Source organism: Hemibagrus wyckioides, linkage group LG15, assembly GCF_019097595.1.
Source record: "Hemibagrus wyckioides isolate EC202008001 linkage group LG15, SWU_Hwy_1.0, whole genome shotgun sequence".
Taxonomy (NCBI): domain Eukaryota; kingdom Metazoa; phylum Chordata; class Actinopteri; order Siluriformes; family Bagridae; genus Hemibagrus; species Hemibagrus wyckioides.
In genome coordinates this window covers 22,348,447-22,361,755 of record NC_080724.1, presented here as the reverse complement: position 1 = coordinate 22,361,755, position 13,309 = coordinate 22,348,447, and positions in this window count along the sequence as shown.

The window sequence follows — 13,309 nt, the reverse complement described above, 5'->3', positions numbered from 1 at the left end:
GCGCGTTAATGTGCTTCCTGTACAGTAGGGGGCAGTGTTGCTCCATCACCCGTTTTCCATTAACATCTCTCTGGATGCAATATGTTACGTTCATCTCTCTCTCTCTCTCTCTCTCTCTCTCTCTCTCTCTCTCTCTCTCTCTCTGTATGTCTGTCTGTCTCTGTGTCTCAGAACCTGTGGTGTTTTGAATGTGGAGATTTAGGCCATAAACGCTTCTCGTGCCCGCATAAAGATATGAATATTGACCCTCCCACGTCTGTCTCTAACATTAATATAAATAAGACTGACCATCACACTGAGGACAAAAAAGGAGAAGCTTCTATGCAGGTAAATGGAGCTACTGAGGAGGTGAAGGGGCAGAAGGAGGTGAGTGAGAATGGGGCAGAATGTGTGAGTGATGGACAGCCTGGATGTAGTCATGATCATGTTAACACTGAGAGTGTGACTATTGCTGCTGAGAAGAGTGAGGTTCAGGGCAGTGCTGATGCAGTACAGACAGGAGGGTCAGGGGATGGCCTGGGTGATGACCTCGGTAGATTATCTCAGCTCACTGATGATAGCATGAGAGATGAAGAGCAGGGATTAGATCTTACTGAAACAGGAGAAAAGGACTGGTACACTGTTGGAAGACATGAATTTTTTTCTTGACGAAACAAAAGGAAAAGCAGGTTTAGAAGTTACTGATTACTTTCCTGACCTCAATAAGTTTTTCTTCTGTGATGCGAGCACGAAAAGTGTATAATTATAAACAACTCTCACATCGGAAGCGCTCTCGTCTTATAAAAGTACGTCTGGTAAAACGTAAAACTGCACGGAAAAAACAGACCTACAGTCTAAAGGGACAGAAATGGACATATGACCTCTGACCTAGTGGCGATGCATGGACTGGCTGTGGATTTTTACTCTGCCCTCTACACTGCTGAAAACTCAGGGGAATGGTGAAGTGAAGTCCTGCAGGTCTGACTCCCCCTGGTCTGACCAGAGCAGAGCGATTCCATGGAGGTGGAACTCATCGTAGATGTAGTGACCACTGCTCTCCAGGTCAAACAACAGTCCTGCTGGACTCTATAAGAACTTGTGGACCGTCAATGAAAGTTTCTGTTCTCTTCTGGGTAATGAGGAGTTCTGTTTGGAACAAGACTGGTGTTTTGTGTTAATTTGTTGAATTGTCACTAAATGATATTAAGTTCTGACTTTCTAAACCCTTCTTTCTTTTCTTTTCTTTTCACTTTTCTCTTCTTTCCTTTGTTCTTCTTTCCTTTTTTTTACCTTTCTTTCTCTTCTTCCTTCTTTTTCTTTTACTTTCTTTACATATAAATTCATTTAATATTTATATATTCATCTACTTACATCTTGTCATTGTATATTTTTATTTCTCTCTCTCTCTCTCTCTCTCTCTCTCTCAGTATCCTTAGTAATCCTTCAAATGTCTACATATCTGGACTCTGGAGTAGAATATGAACACCTCGCTATTCTTTAACCTTGGCTTTATAAATTTCTCTCTGTTATTTTGATCAAAATCCTCGGCCTTGTGTCTGTGAGATTCTCCCAGTCCTGCTGTGGGATTTTTCAGATTTTGGGATTTTTATTTATTTATTTATTTATTTAAATTTCGGTGTTGAGTTAAAACGTCTGTCTCACTGAAACCTGAGAGCTGGTTTATAAGGTTCTGTCTCTCAGCCAATCATCATTAGGATAATTAAACACCTCGACAGCCTCAATCAAAATCCAGACAAAACTTTCATCTGAAAAGAAATATTTACATTTATTTATTTGTTTGTTTGTTTGTTTATTTTTATTTATTTTTTTTTTACAGGTTTTTGGGGTTTTTTGTTCTAAATGGTATATTCATATTTATGTGTTCATTAATTGATATTTTCAATATTTTTAATTCATATTTAAAAGCCTGAAATGTTTAATATGTATATATATATGTATTTAATATCTGTTAATTAATTAAAACAATTACACTTTATACAATTAATAAATTGACCCTTAATCAGTACGGTAATTCATTTAAAAATAAAATAAAAATTCATGTTTACATTTTATTATAGCTTTTAAGCCTGAGATAAATATCTATAAATAATAATAAATACATGTTTAAATAATAAATGTATAGATTATTAAAATACATTTAAACACAAAAGATTCCTGATTGCGGAATTTTCTTTTTTTCTTTTTTCAAAAATATTTTCAAACCAAATTTACTTTCTAACAGAAAAGATAAATAATATAATTTAATTAAAAATATTAATCACTTAATAAACACATATTATTTTTGAAAACAAAAACCTGTAAAAAGGAAAAAAAAACAATAAAATGTTTTTTAAAAATGAATTAAACAACAACAATAAATAAATAAACAAAAATAATAGTTCTGTAAGATTATAATGCAGATAGACATTCCTAATAATAACCTGGATTTAACGCTCCTGTTATCTTTGGGTCAATTTGACCTGGTGTAAAAAGTACTCAAAAATGAGGTATAATTTTATATAAATGAGATTTATAATACCAATTTTTTTTTAAAAAAAAAGTGCAAAATATATGTTAATGTGTTGGAAAGAAGCTGACTGAAAAGGTGAAACAAAAAAAATGGTGATCATACATACCTCATTTTTTATAAGCGGTCAAAAAAGACCAGGTCAATTTGGCATGCAGAGAGAATAAGTTTATAATAAATGGGAGGAAAATACAATTCTCCACGCTTATCACACACACACACACACACACACACACACACACACACACACACTGAATTCTCACCATCTCCTGTTCTGATTTGATTTTTTTCCTCTTCTCTCCTCATTCTGTCTCTATCTCACTTTCTCATTTATCATTTTATTCTCTCTCTCTCTCTCTCTCTCTCTCTCTCTCTCTGTCTCTCTCTTCCTGTCTTTCTTCCCCTATCTCTGTCTTTCTCTCTGTCTCTCTCTGTTTGTCTGTCTGTCCCTCTCTCTGTCTCTCTCTTCCTGTCTTTCTTCCCCATCTCTGTCTCTCTCTCTCTCTCTCTCTCTCTCTCTCTTTTCTTTTCTTTCTCCAGCTTGTCACATGTGATGTCTGAAAGCGCTAAATCCTGATAAATTAAAGCTCTTTAATTATTTAAACACAGAGTCTGAGTGATTTATGCGTCTGAACAAGAGTGAAGGTGTGGGGGATGGACGAGCGTGTGTGTGTGTGTGTGTGTGTGTGTGTGTGTTGACATCTCTGCAGCACCACACACACAGTGTGATAAAATCTTAAGTGCTTTGTTTGACATACTCTTGCTTACATTGAGTGCAAAAGTTTGGACAGAGCCGCGGTTACAGGAAATGAATCAACAGGTGATTCCCAGGTGATTCATCCCCAGCCCAGGATCTTGCATTATCTCTGAACAACTCAATGATCTCCCCTTCAGCCACCGCCCGCAACCTCGGGGTAACCATGGACAATCAACTGTCCTTTCCCTCCAATGTTGCTAATGTGACACGCTCATGTCGGTTTCTTCTGTACAACATTAGAAGAATTCGACCATTTCTATCCACACAGTGCTTGTTCAGACTCTGGTCATTTCGAGACTGGACTACTGCAGTTCTCTACTGGCAGGTCTTCCTCTGAATGCAATTCGTCCACTGCAAATGATCCAAAATGCAGCTGCACAGCTTGTCTTTATCCTGCCTAAGTTCTCCCACACCACCCCACTGCTGCTCCTCCACTGGCTTCCGGGAGCTGCATCAGATTCAAAGCACTGATGCTTGCCTACAAAGCCAAGAATGGACCAGCTCCATCTTACCTCAAAGATCTTATTACTCCTCACACTGCACCTCACTCCCTCAGGTCCACTAGCACTGCCCGACTGGTCCCACCATCTCTCAGGGTCAGAGGTTCTCTGTTCTGGCACCGAGGTGGTGGAATGAACTGATCGTCTTCAAAGGACGTCTTAAGACCTACCTCTTCCTGAAGCACTTAAACTAGCTCTTATCTTTCCCTGTTTACGTATTATATGTTTAAAAAAACCACCCAATTGTAGGCTAATGGTCTCCTGAGTCTGTAATCTACTGACCCAGTGTTAATGTTTTCAATGATAGAGACTTAAAGCACTTTTGTATGTCGCTCTGGATAAGAGCATCTGCCAAATACCAGAAATATAAATGTAAATGTAAAATGAGTCCATGAAGAAATGAACCTGATGTCCTGATGTTCCTGGTTCTGTTCTGCTGTGTTAATGAGTTAAACGATCATCACCAGGCCTCTGAGCCACAACTTCAACTCTAACTTTCTTCATCTTTTTTCCAGATCATTTTTTTTTATTGCTCCTGGCAGCTCGGATGTTAGCACTTAGATGTTAGATGCTAAAGCACCGTCGCAGCGCTCGCAGGCAGGAAGGAAGGAATCGCGGATGTGTCCTCTTCTTCTTCTTTTTTCTTCCTCTTTGTGTCAGAGACAGGCGTAGAGCAGGAAAGTGAACATAGCGAATAAAAATTTCATAAAGTTCGTCACGTCTGGTCTTTGATGCGGGGATTAGAAAGCTTGTGGAGTCTGGAGGCTGTGGGGAGGCGCTAATTATCTCGACACGACCCTGCGGGAAAAAGCGCTTGCTGCGGGAGGAGCTGCGTCTCATCGCTTTTGTGTCAGCATCAGAATCCGATTTATCCTTCTTTTATTTTTCACATCCGTATCCAATCTAAAGGAAGCTGCACCTGCTGGAAGGGAAGGAGACGAGCCATTCGTCTCCTCGTGAGTTCTTGTAGAGGAACTTGGGTGTCACGGAGACAGACACTGACACCAGAAGAAGACAGGAAGTTAGCTAAACGGGCTGGAAGTTCATTTGGTCGTGTTCTTTCACAGTTTCTGAAGTTTCTCGGATAAGTGTGAGGCACTGCGAAGGTATTTTAGATTTAAAAACCGAGCAAGAGAGTAAAAATCCCAGTGAAATTATACTGTGAAGTGTTCATCAGCTTTTGGGTTTGGTTTGTTTTCACATAAAACGTAATAATTAAAAAACATCTTTTAAACATTTTTTAAAACATCACATCTAGGATTTTTTTTTTTCAGTCCAAGTTTGTAGAAGAAATTTTCTGCACCTCTACAGCTCTGAACTTTGGCTCAGCAACGTAGATTAGCAGAACATCTACAAAAAAATCCTGCAACCAGAAACAAACAACATGATTGATTCACTTCCTGCAGGTGAGTCGATTCAGAGTCCATTCAATTCACAGTGGCCTGCAGGAAGTGAATCAAACACATCTCATGTGTTTTCAGGATTATTTTGTAGCCCTGTGTTTGGAATCTCAGCCAAAAGACAGAGCTGAAGAGCTGCAGAAATAAACTAAAAGGCTAAATAAACTCAGGATGTGTCACACAGAATCTTCTGAACTGTAATTAGCGAGTCCTTTCTTTAGCGCCGGCTCCGTGTTTCTGTGTTTGGGTGAGATTTCGGGATTTCTTTACACACTTAGTGAGGATGTGTTCATGTTACAGAGCTGTTCTTGGATTTCAACAGATGTTATGTTTAGAGCCTCTGAGCCTCCAGGGGGCGCCATAACAACACAACATGTTTAATGGAGTTTTGTGGGCGTGGCTAAACGTGACGGTTGTGAACATTCTCGATGGTTCACGATTGTTTAGCTTCGATCATCACATTTACACAAGCACTAAGATAATCGATTTGGTTTCCAAATCTGGCAGAATTTTTTAAAAATTTGGTTTAGCCAAACACCTTATGAAGGTATGTTCAGGAAGGTATTTTAAATAAATTAAATAAAATTAAATAAAAATTAAAATAAAATAAATATAAAATAAAATAAAACTAAATAAAATAAAACTAAAATAACAAGTATTAAAAAAGATTTAGAGAGCAAAAAAAAAACAAAAAAACAAAGCTTTAACATTTTACATTTTGAGTATAAAATTAAGAAAAAATTAGCAAATTTTCAAAATAAAGTCAGAATAGTTTCTGAATATTTTCTGAATAATTTCTGAATATTTTCAGGAAAAATTCAGAATATTTATGTGGAAATATTTTCTGAATAAAGTCAGAATATATTTGAAATTATTTCTAAATATTTTTAGAATAAAGTCGGAATATTTTGAAAAATAAAGTTGGAGTATATTGAGCTTAATTCTTAATTTTGAGACCAAAATTAAAATATTGCAAAAACAAAATCGTTAGATTCCGAGAAAGAAAGTTATGATATCTGATATTTCGGGAAAAACAAACTGCAACGGAAACATTTAACAAATAAAAAAACCTTCTTATTATTAGCATTAGCACCTCATATGAAGTGAGAATAAACTGCAGCAGCTGTAACCTTCACCAGCTTCACCTCTGACTTCTCCTTCATCACCATCATCATCACTTTCATTGCAGATTTTAAATTCGTTTCACACATTTCTGATAAAACAGGATGCTAAGCTGTTAGCATGACCATATTTGGTGTGAAGGAAGCAAGTTTAAATGTACAGGTCAGTTTTTGGGGTCAGATCATCTGGCCTTCGTTTACTCTGCTGTTTATTTTAATTTAGACGAATCTGATGAACCTTCATTACGCTAGAGATATATTTATCCTCAAATCTCTCTCTCTCTCTGTGATTTTGCACACATCGCTAAATTCCTCCACATCAGGAGAAAAACCAGGCCCAAGACGCAGAGCGATGAGCCTCATGGCACATTTTTTCCCTCTTTCAAACGTTTAAACATCAGGCCAGAGGGCTTCCCCGGCTTCTACACCGTATCTGTTTCCTTGTCTTCCGCACTCTTCCTATCTCCTCATATCATTCCACCCGAGAGCGGGAAAAAGACTTACCTTTCATTTAATAACGCCAGAATCCATCCGATGAGTTCCTGTGACTCTCCAGGAGAGAGAGAGAGGGAGAGTGCTAGAGAGGAATAGAGAAGGAGAAAGAGAGAAGAGCATGAGAGAGAGAGAAAGAGAGAGGGAGGGTGAGAGAGAGTGAGGGAGAGAGAGACGGAGAGAGTGATAGAGAGAGAGAGAGAGAGAGAGAGAGTGAGAAAGAGAGAGAGAGTGATAGAGAGAGAGAGAGAGAGAGAGAGTGAGAAAGAGAGAGAGAGAGAGAGAGAGAGAGAGAGAGAGAGAGAGAGATGAAGTCATTCAGTTTAATTTTTGAGATTTATATTTGCAGGTGAACTATGACATCACTTGGGTGTAAAGTTTACACCTGTACAGTTCACACCTTCTTCACATCACACCGTTTCCTCACATGTGGATTTTCCCCAGATGAAAAATCAGTTACTTTTCAGGTCAGATTTCCAACATTTCATTTATTTTGCATCATCCAGACCACACATCACTGACCCCACAACCCCTGATGCTGATCCTTTAATGGCTTTTCCACCTCACTTTGTGAAAAAAAAAAAACACAATGTGATAAAAGTGATAAAGTTCATTTCTTTAATCATGAATCCTATAACCCCCAAGTAACTATAACCTGAGTACCTATAACCCGAGTACCTATAACCCCTGAGTACCTATAACCCGAGTACCTATAACCCGAGTACCTATAACCCGAGTACCTATAACCTGAGTACCTATAACCCGAGTACCTATAACCTGAGTATTTTTGCTCTTACTGAAATCATCACACACTTTAAATCCTGCTTTTTGCCTGCATTGTGATTAGACATTTCTGTAAACGAATCAGTGAATCAAAAAGAATCATTTAATGGAGTGATTCAAACGAGTCGATTCACTAAACATACACTGAAAAGTTCCATCTTTTATGTGAAATCTCTGTGGAGCCGAGAGCTACTCTTTTCTGCGGAATAAGTAAAAGGATGTGTGTGTGTGTGTGTGTGTCTGTGAGTGTGTGTGTGTGTGTGTGTGAGTGTGTGTGTGTGTGTGCGGCACGGCACAGCCCTCGGTTATTATTCTCACATTAATTTTTCCATTTGAAATTCGGATACTTGTGTAAGAAGGGTGTGAGCTGGGGAGAGATGGCCGCGGAGGCTGCTGCGTCCGACACAGGAGGCAGTTTCACTCCCAAAACAGCCCTTAATTATGCCTGAGACTGGCTGCCTCCTACACACACACACACACACACACACACACAGCCAGATTAGGTAGAGCTGTTCTTCTCTTTCCAATAAGCGCTGGAACATGGAGAACTCCCTCCTGTCCTACTCCTAGTCTCTCTCTAAAACACACACACACACACACAGTTCCTCTTAATTAACTCTCAATGTTGCAGAACATCTCTTTTAGTACAATATTTGTGCTTTGTCGTCTCCCCGTGTCTCTTGGAGCGACGCCCGGACTCCACATGCGGATTGTCGCGGTTTGTTTTCTTCTCTTCGGCCCTTACACACGCCTCTTTTTTAATTTTTTTTCCGAGGAGGAAGGGGGGGGGTAAATATCTGGTGAATATCAGTGTGTGGACAGTATGGGAACGGAGAGGAAATCAATCACCGGCTCCATAAAAAAAGGGACGCTTTGAGCATAATGTTGTTGTGTCTGTCACAAACCGGATTAAGCCAGACACGTCGCAACTGTTGATGGATGACAGCAGGGTTTCGGGAATGTTTTATTTATTTATTTATTTATTTTTATATTTTTTTGGATACATCTCTGTTTCCTTCAACATGAGACACTGACACACACACACACACACACACACCTCACGCAAGACTTACTTATCCACACACTATGATGTATTAGTTACTTAAACCTTCAGGACCAACACTCACAGGTCGCCCCACCCCTCGTCTCCGTGACAACCCCTTTGCCCCCTTTTTTTGTCTCGAAATGAATAGCGCCTCCGTTGCCATGGGCTTTTGTACAACCTGCATCCAACCTGCCATGAACTGTGTTGTGTGTAGATTTGTGCCAATAAAAAAGAAGGTGTAAATGAGGTGTGTGTGTGTGTGTGTGTAGAAATCTACAGAAATATTCATCATGTGTTCTGAGAATTTGGTGCTAATTTGGTGGCTGATGCTATTTTCCTCATTTTTCCTCATTTTTCCTCATTATTTGTAATTTTTCTTAATATTCCAAAATTTTCCTCATTCTTTCTAATTTTTAAACATTCCTAATTTGTCCTCATTGTTCCTTATTTTTGAAAATATTCCTAATTTCCCCCCAATATTCTGATGTTTAATAAAACAAACACAATTAGCATGATTTCTCTAACGGTCAGGTTTCATTATCCATAAAGCGTCAATGTCAAGCAGATTAAAAAGTCCCAGAATGCAATGCAGCTGCACAACGTTGAGTTACGGCACGGCTAGTTAGCGTGATGTTATCGACAACGAGATTAGCGTAAAATTCCAGGCTTTGAATCTGATCCATTTGAGCAGAGACTAGACAGAGTAAAGCACTAAAGCGTCGCCGCACCACCCAGTCATATGTGGTCATAGTGTGAAATGTACAGAAGTTCAATTCAATTCAATTTTATTTGTATAGCGCTTTTAACAAAGAGCATTGTCTCAAAGCAGCTTTACATGAGAAACAACAAACATATAAACAGACAGACAGACAGACAGTCCTAGATGTTATCCCAAGTGAGCAAGCCTGAGGTGACTGAGGCGACTGTGGCAAGGAAAAACTCCCTTAGATGGTATGAGGAAGAAACCTTGAGAGGAACCAGCCTCAAAAGGGAACCCATCCTCATTTGGGTGAGAGCGGAGAGTGTAATTATATTGTGCATTTATGTAGTCAATTGTGTGATGCCGATACAGCATGTGTGAAGTGTGATTAGAACATGTGGAGAATAACTCAGCGTGTGTGGAGCTGTTCTGGGAAAATAATCAACAGTCAGGAAGTGGAGTTACACTGTTTCTAGCTGCATTCAGGGTCACTTCCTGTTTTTGCTGCATTCTGTATAACTTTACCTCTGATGCTGGAGACACAGTGTCACAGAGACACTGACAGAAACCCTGCAAGCCATTGCTATAGAAACGATAACCATTCAGAAGGAGTGCATTAATAAAAAAACGAACCTCCGAGCTAGCTGATCTAATCAACATCGGTCTTCTGGCCGATCGGAATTCAGACAAGGGAAGCTGGACAGAGATTTTCTGCATATTCCTGGGAGAGCCGCTCTGTTGTTGTGGGTAATTGACGTCATGCGGTGCTGATGCGTCTGAATCCGCCAGCTAAGGTGCTTTGACTGCCTTGACAAGTTAAATGAGGGGCGGGGGAAAGGCAGCCATTGTCTTCCAAATGAGCTTCCACATCAGCAGCAGGGCTCCGTACCTGCGCGTTAATGATTGAGCCGCGTGTTTGTGGAGGTGTACGGACCCTGACTGACACTTCAGCTAACTGTGGCACTTTTTACTGCACAATAGAACGACTGCAATCAAAGAGAAAAAGGAGGTAGAGAAGGCCAGGGAGAGCTGTGTGTGTGTGTGAGAGAGAGAGAGTGTGTGTACTTTATACTGAGGGGTGATTTAGAATGTGTGTGTGTGTGTGTCTCTCTCTCTCTCTCTCTCTCTCTCTCTCTCTCTGTGTGTGTGTGTATTTTTATGCATGTGTGTGTGTATGTATATTAGACATGTAAAGGATCTTGGGATCTGAAGTGTGAGGTAAGTGTGAGGTGAGTGAGTGTGTGGTGTGAGTGTGAGGTGAGTGAGTGTGAGGTAAGTGTGAATGTGAGTGTTAATGTGAGGTGTGTGTGAGCGTGTGTGTGCGAATGTGAGGTGAGTGTGAGGCGAGTGTGTGTGCAAGTGTAAGGTGAGTGTGAGGTATGTGTGAGTGTGTGAGGTGAGTGTGAGGTGAGCATGAGCATGAGTGTGTGTGTGAGTGTAAGGTGAATGTGGATGTGAGTGTGAGGTGAGTTTGAGTGTGTGTGTGCGAGTGTAAGGTGAGTGTGAGGTGTGTGAGGTGAGTGTGTGTGCGAGTGTATGGAGTGTGTGGAGTGTATGGAGTGTGTGGGCTGTGTGGAGTGTGTGGAGTGTGTGGGGTGTGTGGAGTGTATGGGGTGTGTGGGGTGTGTGGAGTGTGTGGGGTGTGTGGAGTGTGTGGAGTGTATGGAGTGTTTGGAGTGTATGGAGTGTGTGGGGTGTGTGGAGTGTGTGGGGTGTGTGGAGTGTGTGGGGTGTGTCGAGTGTATGAGGTGTGTCGGGTGTGTGGGGTGTGTGGAGTGTGTGGGGTGTGTGGGGTGTGTGGAGTGTATGAGGTGTGTGGAGTGTGTGGGGTGTGTGGAGTGTGTGGGGTGTGTGGAGTGTGTGGGGTGTGTCGAGTGTGTGGGGTGTGTGGAGTGTATGAGGTGTGTGGAGTGTGTGGGGTGTGTGGAGTGTATGGGGTGTGTGGAGTGTGTGGGGTGTGTGGAGTGTGTGGGGTGTGTGGGGTGTGTGGGGTGTGTCGAGTGTATGAGGTGTGTGGAGTGTGTGGAGTGTGTGGAGTGTGTGGGGTGTGTGGAGTGTGTGGGGTGTGTGGGGTGTGTCGAGTGTGTGGGGTGTGTGGGGTGTGTCGAGTGTATGAGGTGTGTGGAGTGTGTGGGGTGTGTGGAGTATATGGAGTGTGTGGGGTGTGTGGAGTGTGTAGGGTGTGTGGAGTGTGTGGGGTGTGTGGAGTGTGTGGGGTGTGTCGAGTGTGTGGGGTGTGTCGAGTGTGTGGGGTGTGTGGAGTGTGTGGAGTGTGTGGGGTGTGTGGAGTGTGTGGGGTGTGTCGAGTGTGTGGAGTGTGTGGGGTGTGTGGAGTGTGTCGAGTGTGTGGGGTGTGTGGGGTGTGTCGAGTGTGTGGGGTGTGTCGAGTGTGTGGGGTGTGTGGAGTGTGTCGAGTGTGTGGGGTGTGTGGAGTGTGTAGGGTGTGTGGGGTGTGTGGAGTGTGTGGGGTGTGTGGAGTGTGTGGGGTGTGTCGAGTGTGTGGGGTGTGTAGGGTGTGTGGGGTGTGTCGAGTGTGTGGAGTGTGTGGGGTGTGTGGAGTGTGTGGGGTGTGTGGGGTGTGTGGAGTGTGTGGAGTGTGTCGAGTGTGTGGGGTGTGTGGAGTGTGTGGAGTGTGTGGGGTGTGTGGAGTGTGTCGAGTGTGTGGGGTGTGTCGAGTGTGTCGAGTGTGTGGGGTGTGTCGAGTGTGTGGAGTGTGTCGAGTGTGTGGGGTGTGTCGAGTGTGTGGGGTGTGTGGGGTGTGTGGAGTGTGTCGAGTGTGTGGTGTGTGTAGGGTGTGTGGGGTGTGTGGAGTGTGTGGGGTGTGTCGAGTGTGTGGGGTGTGTGTGCAGTGTGTCGAGTGTGTCGGGTGTGTGGGGTGTGTGGGGTGTGTCGAGTGTGTGGGGTGTGTCGAGTGTGTGGAGTGTGTGGGGTGTGTGGAGTGTGTCGAGTGTGTGGGGTGTGTGGGGTGTGTGGGGTGTGTCGAGTGTGTGGGGTGTGTGGAGTGTGTGGGGTGTGTGGAGTGTGTCGAGTGTGTGGGGTGTGTGGAGTGTGTGGGGTGTGTGGGGTGTGTGGAGTGTGTCGAGTGTGTGGGGTGTGTGGAGTGTGTGGGGTGTGTGGGGTGTGTGGAGTGTGTGGGGTGTGTGAGGTGTGTGGGGTGTGTGGAGTGTGTCGAGTGTGTGGGGTGTGTGGGGTGTGTGGAGTGTGTCGAGTGTGTGGGGTGTGTGGAGTGTGTCGAGTGTGTGGGGTGTGTGGAGTGTGTGGGGTGTGTGGGGTGTGTGGAGTGTGTCGAGTGTGTCGAGTGTGTGGGGTGTGTCGAGTGTGTGGAGTGTGTGGGGTGTGTCGAGTGTGTGGAGTGTGTGGGGTGTGTGGAGTGTGTGGGGTGTGTGGAGTGTGTGGAGTGTGTGGGGTGTGTCGAGTGTGTCGAGTGTGTGGGGTGTGTCGAGTGTGTCGAGTGTGTGGGGTGTGTCGAGTGTGTGGAGTGTGTGGAGTGTGTGGGGTGTGTCGAGTGTGTGTAGTGTGTCGAGTGTGTGGAGTGTGTGGGGTGTGTGGGGTGTGTGGAGTGTGTGGGGTGTGTCGAGTGTGTGGAGTGTGTGGAGTGTGTGGAGTGTGTGGGGTGTGTGGAGTGTGTGGGGTGTGTGGAGTGTGTCGAGTGTGTGGGGTGTGTGGAGTGTGTCGAGTGTGTGGAGTGTGTCGAGTGTGTCGAGTGTGTCGAGTGTGTGGGGTGTGTGGGGTGTGTGGGGTGTGTGGGGTGTGTGGAGTGTGTCGAGTGTGTCGAGTGTGTCGAGTGTGTGGGGTGTGTGGAGTGTGTGGGGTGTGTCGAGTGTGTCGAGTGTGTGGAGTGTGTGGAGTGTGTGGGGTGTGTGGAGTGTGTGGGGTGTGTGGAGTGTGTCGAGTGTGTGGGGTGTGTGGAGTGTGTCGAGTGTGTGGAGTGTGTCGAGTGTGTCGAGTGTGTGGGGTGTGTGGAGTGTGTGGAGTGTGTGGGGTGTGTGGGGTGTGTGGAGTGTG